Source organism: Cupressus sempervirens, chromosome 3 (assembly GCF_028749045.1).
Source record: "Cupressus sempervirens isolate cs-2001-9-10 chromosome 3, ASM2874904v1, whole genome shotgun sequence".
Taxonomy (NCBI): domain Eukaryota; kingdom Viridiplantae; phylum Streptophyta; class Pinopsida; order Cupressales; family Cupressaceae; genus Cupressus; species Cupressus sempervirens.
The window spans coordinates 658,461,267-658,470,024 of NC_143120.1; positions in this window are offsets into that span (position 1 = coordinate 658,461,267).

Consider the following 8,758-nt stretch of genomic DNA (forward strand, 5'->3'; position numbering starts at 1 on the left):
ATAGTGACATAACAATATGTGTGTATGGTATGCCTTTGGCATTATTGTCAAAGAGTGAGAGTATTACTGAGTTACCATACAACATTGATAAGATTAAAGAGGGAGAGTATTACTAAGAAGATGATTGCATGTTAGTTACCATTCATATATCAAAGGGAGTGAATGATTGTTGTCAAGAGGTTGACATATGTTATGTTTAGGATACTATAGTTGAACAATATGTACTAAGTTGATAGAGGGAGCATTTTGAGAGTGCATGGATGAGAATCAAAATGAAACTAAGAAAGAGAGAACACAAACACAGAGGGAGATGAAATTACAATATTGATTTTTTTTGGATTCCATGCACTAAATAGTACAATAAGTGAAATATGTGAGGTGTTTCCATCAATGCCAAAGAGGGATATTATTGGAAACTACAATTGGAGCAGTTGTTATGTTGTCACTGATGTCAAACCTATTGGTAAGATTGAGTGTCAAACCTACTAGAGAGATATTTAATAATATGTATAGTGTCATAATATCATTCGATTAATGAAGAATATTTGAAAAGAAGAAACCATGAGATGACCTAGTGAAAGGTTGAGTTGAGATGTGTTAAGTATCGTAGAAATATAGTGGGCACTTGATAAGTTAGTCCTTGACAAGATAATGTGTTGTTCAATCAATACATGAGTTGAAGAAGTTAGCTGGATGAAGTTAAGAGTTGAAACAAGTGAAAAGGATAAGCTTCACCAAGTATCAATGTTGCACATTCAATGAAGAAGCTAAAGTTGAAGATTAAGGAATTATATAGAAGCCATGTGAAATAGTTTGATCTAAATGTTAGTTATTTCCTAGCAAATGTATGAAGGAATATAGTACTGACCAAGCATAGTAATTTTCAAGCAAGCATGTTGATGTTGAGTGAGAAAGTACAGTGTGTGTCAAGATACACAATGAGGATTGAGATGAAGAACATAATGATTGCCAAGTGACAAAAAAAGTTACAATTTGAGAAAGATTTGATTTTGAGGCTAACATAATTGGGATTTTGAATTAGTCAAAGCATGTGGAACATAAAGAATCACAAGTTGGAATACTTAATGCATTAGGAGAGTTGATTAAGTGATCAAAGGCAAGGATTTGATCTGCTATTTCTAGAAGGAGAAATAAAGAAGGAACGATTCAATGAATTTGACCTAGCCCTACGATCAATGGTGATGTTTAAGAAACAAAAGATCAAAATTACCTATTTAAGGAGGTATAAGTAATGAACTACAAGGTTGCTTCATTGTTGATTGGTGATCTTTAGGAGAAGCTATGAAGAGAAGAACAATATAGGGTGAAGTGTGAAGAGTTTGTGAAGAGTGATTGCTTGAGGAGATTCCAAGAAGATAAGTGATGAAGATGTAAACGAAGGCTAGTCAATAAACCAATAGCTGAGCAAATGGAGATCTAAATTTCAAAAGTGAATTGTACTTTATAGATAAAACCTACTATTAAATTCTAACCATTATAACAATCTAATATCCTTTAATCAAGGTAGACCTAACACTCATTTTGTAAATCCTTTAATCAAGGTGGCATTCTAATGGAATGTTCTAAAGTCCTCTAAGAAGGCCACTTCTAATAGGGTAATTAAATCATTTAACATGGTCACATTTAATAGTATGTCATATAAATTTTAGTAGGGTTGGCCCTTAACCAAGACCATTTCAAAAGAGTGAAAAATTGGTAGCATGTTAATTGGTGGTTTCTCCAAAATTGGGTTTCTATGTTAAATCTAGTGTTAGTTTTATTTTCATGTGTGGATGTTATTATTTTATATGCTATATTTTTCAATAGTTTATTTACTAGCAGACAACACCTATATAGATAGAGAGTTAAGTAAATGCATGAAATGTTAAATTTCTAAAGTTATGCTATAGAGACTGGGTGGGTATTTGTGATTGGTGTTGTGATGTCGAGCCTAATCAAACTCAAATGTTTATTTAGTGTAGTTTCCCCCTAGATTATTTCTATGGGGGTTTGGGGCAGCGCCCCTACAGGGTCCTGAGTAGCACCCCAGGTGTGCTCCCTATTGCAGTACAGGGTGGGGTCAAGGGGCAATGCCACCATAGGAGGTATTTTGGGGTAGTGCCCATAAAGGCAAAAATTACCTTTATTGTAAAAGGCATTGGCTACTATTTTTTCCTATTAGATGACTTATTGTAGCCCTAATTTTGTAAGAAAAAAAAGCGTGTATAAAATGGCTTAGGGTTAGGGATTTCATAATGCATGGTGATATTGCAACTTCTTGCAATGGTATTGAGTTGTAAAGGATTGCAAATTGTAATTGCTGGATAATAATAATATTGGACTTGTTGTTGGTGGACGTAGCCTAGGGATTGGGCGAACCACATTAAATCCTCGTGTCTCATATTCTCATTTACGCACTTTATTATTTTTTGACATTGGTTATATTTGCATGTAATTGTTATTTTTATCTGTGGTTAATCCTAATATGTGGTATTAGAGCTAGATAGTCATCAATTTTTTAGCCAAACCATCATCAATTTCGTTTTCAACAATCCTCTATAGGAAGGTCTCACAATTGAGTGGGAGAGATGGAAGATGAGGGTAAGATGAAGGTTGAGAAGTTTAATGGGTAGAACTTTCAGTTATGGAAGACACAATATTTATTAGAAGGATTTATGGATGCCATTGGAAGGGAAATCCAAGAAACAAGGATTTATGATAGATGATGACTAAGAGATCTTAGAGAAGAAGGCACTTGGAAGCATTCAATTATGCTTGGAACCATTAGTGATATTTAACATTATAAAATCAAAGATGATGGAAGAGTTGATGTAAACCCTAGCAAACCTATATGAAAAGCCTTTCGCTCCAAACAAGGTATTTCTCATGAAGCATTTATGTAATATGGAGATGGCAAAAAGTGGATCTATTGTAGACCATTTAAATGAGTTTAATACTTTTACTAGTCATTTATCTTCTGTGAATGTTAATTTTGATGAATAAATTAGGGCTATCTTGATTTTGTGTTCTTCTCTTGAAAGCTAGAATGGCTTGGTAATGGTTGTGAGTAATTTTTTTTGGATCTAATACTCTAAAATTTGATGATGTGATTGGTGTTATTCTACGTGAGGAAACTTGTAGGAAAACCTATAGTGGATCTACAATAGGAAGTGCTTTGAATGCACAAAGTAGAGGTAGAACGATTGAGAGAGTAAATAATTTTGGAAATCGTGATAAATCAAGAAGAAAGTCAAAGGGAAAGAGGTCTCAATCCAGAGGACTGAGAGATTACTAGTATTGTGGAAAACTAGGGCATAAGAAGAAATATTATTAGAATTGGAAGAACAATGAAGGAGATAAACTAGAAGGGAACAAGGAGGCAAATGTGGTAAGTAATAAATTTGAAGAGGTTGGTTTGCTTCTTTCTTTAGAAAGTGTTGATGATTCATGGGTTTTAGATTTTGGTGCTTCATTTCATGCTACAACCCATAGAGGTTATTTTATCAATTATGTCCAAGGGGATTTTGGGCTTGTTTATTTGGGGGATAATGAAACCTATTAGATTGTTTGGAAAAGGAAAATTTAATATTAAGTTGTAGAATGGGAATCATTGGCTACTACATGAGGTTAGAAATGTTCCAAGGCTGAGTAGGAATTTAATTTTAGTAGGAAAACTTGGGGATGAGGGTTGTGTAGTTACTTTTAATGATAAAAATTGGAAGGTTTCAAAAGGTTTCCTTGTAGTAGCAAAAAGCATGAAAGTAGGTACCTTATATCTTTGTAAAAGTCATACTATTCCTTCTACTTTGATTGTTTCAGAGAAAAATGAATGTTCAGGAATAGTTGTTGTGGTTGAGTAGGGAGAACAAATGATTGCTGTAGATTCTAATACAAAACTATGGCACAATAGAATTGGGCACATGAGTGAGAAAGGTATGAAATTAATTCATTCAAAGAGAGTTTTACCAGGTTTGAAATGTGTCAATATGGATTTCTATGAAAGTTTTGTGTATGGAAAACAAAAGAGAGTGAATTTTGTGAAAGTTGTGAAGGGAAAGAAACATGAGAAATTAGAGCTTGTGCATACCAATGTATGGGGACCAACTAAGGTATCTTCCCTTGGTGGCTCTCATTATTATGTTAAATTTACTGACGATGCAACTAGAAAAGTATGGGTTTATTTCCTTACACATAAATTTGATGTATTTCAAACTTTTAAGAAATGGAAATGCTTGGTTGAGAATGAGACTGGTAAAAAGATAAAATATCTTAGATCTGATAATGGTGGTGAGTATTGCATATTTTTTTTGAAGATTATTACTCCACTAATGGCATTTGTAAACAGAAAACTATTCCAAGGATTCCACAGGAAAATGGATGGCTGAATGCATGAACATGACAATAATGGAGGATGTAAAGAGCATGAGGTTGTATGCTTTTTTGCCCTTAAACATGTGGGTAGAGGCTGTCAATACCACTATATATTTGATTAATAAAGGTCCCTCTACTCCTTTGGGCTATGGTATTCTAGAGGAATCCTAGATTGGTAAGAAGGTGAGATATTCTTTTCTCAAAACCTTCGGTTGTGAAGCATTTGCATATATAGATTATGAAAATAGAACCAAGTTGGAAGCTAAGTCAAAGAAATGTATATTTGTTGGATTTGGTTATAGGCTTTGGAATTTTGAAAATCATAAAATTTTAAGAAGTAAGGATGTCATATTCAATGAGAAAGTGTTGTGCAAAGATCTATTGTAGCAACATGAGAAGAAATAAAATGATTATGTAGTGTTGGATGATACTCCAGAAGATGATGTTCCAATAGTTCCTCATGATCTGCAAGAATTACAATAATAAATATCACACACTCCAGTGAATGTTAGTTGGTCAACAAGGCCAAGTAGACCTCCAAAATTTTTTTTCTCCTTCTTTCTATTCTATTTTACTTACTAATGCTAGTGAACCTAAATGTTATGATGAAGCTGTATAGGTGGAAACAAAGATTTAGTGGGAGTCTACAATGAAAGAAGAAATTGACTCTTTGTTGAAACATCAGACATGGGATTTATGCAAGTTGTCTGTAGGTAAAAGGGATTTACAAAATAAATGGGTTTAAAAGTTGAAAGAAGAGTATGGAGGTAAGAAATGATTTAAAGCTAGGTTAGTGATAAAAGGATTTGCACACAAAAAGTGCATTAATTTTGATGAGATATTCTGTCCTCTTGTTAAAACGAGATCTATTCATACTATTTTAAGTATTGTGGCTATTGAAGATTTGTATTTGGAGCATCTTGATGTTAAAACAACCTTTCTTCATGGTGATTTGGATGAAGATATATAAACCATAGAGATTTGAGGTCAAATGTAAGTAGAACTTAGTATGCAGATTGCAGAAAAGTTTATATGGCTTGAGGCATGCATCTCAGCAACGGTATCTAAAATTTGACAATTTTATGCACAAGCATGGATATAGTAGGTGTCATTTAGATCATTATATTTATTTTAAGAGTTTGGATGATGGAAACTAATTGTTTTATGTTTATATATTGATGATATGCTTGTAGATAGGTCTAACATGGATCACATTAATTGATTAAAGGCACAATTAGCTCATTCATTTGCTATGAAGTATTTGGGAATGAAAAACAAATCTTTGGTATGAATATTTGCAGAGAAAGGAAGAACAAAAATAGACATTATCTCATGCTAATTATATTGAGAAGGTGTTGTAACATTTTTCTATGGAGAATGCTAAAGCTGTCAGCACACCTTTACCTGGTCATTTGAAGTTGACTAAAGAGATGTGTCTAAAGACATAAGAAGAGGAGGATAAGATGCCCAAGGTACCCTATGCATCAGATGTAGGAAGCTTGATGTATGCTATGGTATGTACTAGGTCAGATATTGCACATGCAGTGGGAGTTGTTAGTAGGTATATGAGTCATCCAGGGCTTGAGCATTGAAATGTAGTTAAATAGATTCTCAGATATTTAAGAAGAACATCTGGTAAGTGTTTACATTTTATGGGTTGTACTATTGATTTACAGGGCTATGTTGACTTAGATTTGGTTGGGGATATTGATACCAGAAAAAGTACTATAGGTTATGTATTTACTATTGTTAGGGCAAAATGAGTTGGGTTTCTCGATTATAAAAGGTTAATACTTTATCCACTATAGAGGAAGAGTATATTGCCACTATAGAGGTAGCCAAGGAGATGATATGGCTTTATTTATTCATGGAAGAATTGGGACATCCATAGAGGGATAATTATTTGTTTACATATAGCTAGAGTTACATTCGTCTTGCAAAGAATTTTGCTCTACATTCAATGTTAAAACACATACAACTGTGATACCATTTTATTTGGTCAATTTTGGATGATGTATAATTAAAGATTGAGAAAATACATATAGATGATAATCCAATAGATATATTTGCCAAGGAAATAGCATGGGAGAAGTTGTACTGCTCTTCAACTTTGGTTGCTTTTCTAGACTAAACAACATAAAAGAACAATAGAGTCTATGATGGTTTGATATTTCAGTAGGAGCTATAGATTTAGTGGTGCTATGATCAGTCTCCAAGTGGGAGGTTATTATTGTGAAGTTTGATCAATCTCCAAGTGCAAGATTGTTGTGATGTGGAGCCTAATTAGATTCCCATGTTTATTCAATGTAGTTTCCCCATAGATTATTTCTATGGGGGTGTGGGGGTAGCACCCTAGGTGCGCTCCCTATCGCAGTATAGGGTGGGATCAAGGGGTAATGACCCCATGGGGTATTTAGGGTGCAGCACACCCAAAACCAAAAATGACCTTATATTGTAAAAGGCATCAGCTGCTATTTTTCTATTAGATGATTTATTCTAGTCCTAATTTTGTAAGCGACAAAAGCTTGCATAAAATGGCTAAGGGTTAGGGATTTTATAATGAATGGTGATATTGTAGCTTCTTGTAGTGGTATTGAGTTGTAAGGGATTGTAGATTGTAATCACTGGATAATAATAATATTAGACTTGCTATTGGTGGATGTAGCCCAAGGATCAGGTGAACCATGTTGAATCCTTGTGTCTTGTGTTCTTATTTGTACACTTTTTTAAATTTTTTGATATTGATTATATTTGCATGTAACTCTTATTTATGTTTGTGGTTAATCCTAACAATTGGTTAAGTTGTTTGAAGTAATTAAAATTTGATTTGGTACATCTACACCTGGGGGTAATTGATTCATCCCCTCTCTTAGTTATTCTAAATCATTATAAAAATAACATTGAACACCAGACATCATAAAATGACCTATGCAAGATGAAATGAAGAAATTGATGAACTTATTCTTATTTCTTACAAAAGGCAAAGACAACATGAAAATAGTATACCTATGAAGATACCAAACTCACAAATTAATGGTATTTTAGCTACAACCCTCATATTTGACATGTCCTAAATGAATATGACATCTCCTAAAGACTTTGAAATATTGGTTAAGAAAGGCAAAAACTAGAAGATGGACTCTTGCAAAAAGGCTCTATTAAACACTATAATTCATCATCATTTGGAAAAAATAACAATAATGCAAACCCTAAATTGTGGTCCATGAACAAAGGCATGAAAAATGATGGATTTATTGAAGTTAAGAATGCTCAAACTATCAAAGGTCCTCCCAATAATCAAGGTGTTCACAATCAGAATAATTCCAATAAGAATCAAAGTCAAAATAATAACCACAATAGTTAGAACCAAAATAATCAAAATTGGAACACCAACAATAAAAAAAATCTAATCAACAAAAAAATGTGTATCCAATCATACTTCTTTACATAAAATAACAAAAATAATAATAATCACAATAATGATCACAAACATCAATTACATTCTCTTCAAGAGCCATTGGATGCCATTTTCAAGAAAATTATAGACCAAAACATGTTGATGTTTCCAAATACTAGACTCTTTAACAAAAATCAAATGAAGATAAATATTTTGATTATCATCGCATCTAGTGACATGATACTAAGAAATACATGAAACTAAAGAACTTCATCCAAGATCTCATTAATAATGGATGTATTGAAGTTAAAGGGAACTCATCATCTATTAGTACTAAACTAAATATCTATGAAAAAATATTCCTTGATCATGAAAATAACATCAATAAAGTCTCAAGATAAAAGAAGATCCCATATTATTACTCCACTAACCATATATTAGGCTTTGATGCATTTTGTGATAAACTAGAGACCATTGATGTTTGTGCCTTTGACTAATTATGTGGTTGCATTGAAGAATCTAAAACACATGTTAATACACATAGGAAGAAAGTTACTATGCATGATTCTTTTATGCCTAGTAAACTATCCTAATACATTTTCTACACCATCCACTAACAATAAACCAACATCTTTCTATGACGTCCTTTTACAATTAGGGAAGACTTATAAATTTCCATTCTCAAGATTCTCCAAACTTCATTTGTTCACAAAGAAATCCTTAAGAATTATCTATTAGAGTACTGTCTTCCTAAAAATATCAATGCTTCATAATTCACTACTATGATTAAAAACCTTGCAACCCAAAAAAGCCTTTTGTTGACCAACAAATATTTTTGCTCACCAAAAATCCATCTTAATATACCTCTCCATATAGAAGTTTCAACCATTAAAAAATAAAATAGAGCCCTTAGAGATAATGGATTCAATTTGAATTTATGAACAATAAAGATGATCTTTTTCTTGGGACTCTTTGAAGATATCTTAGATA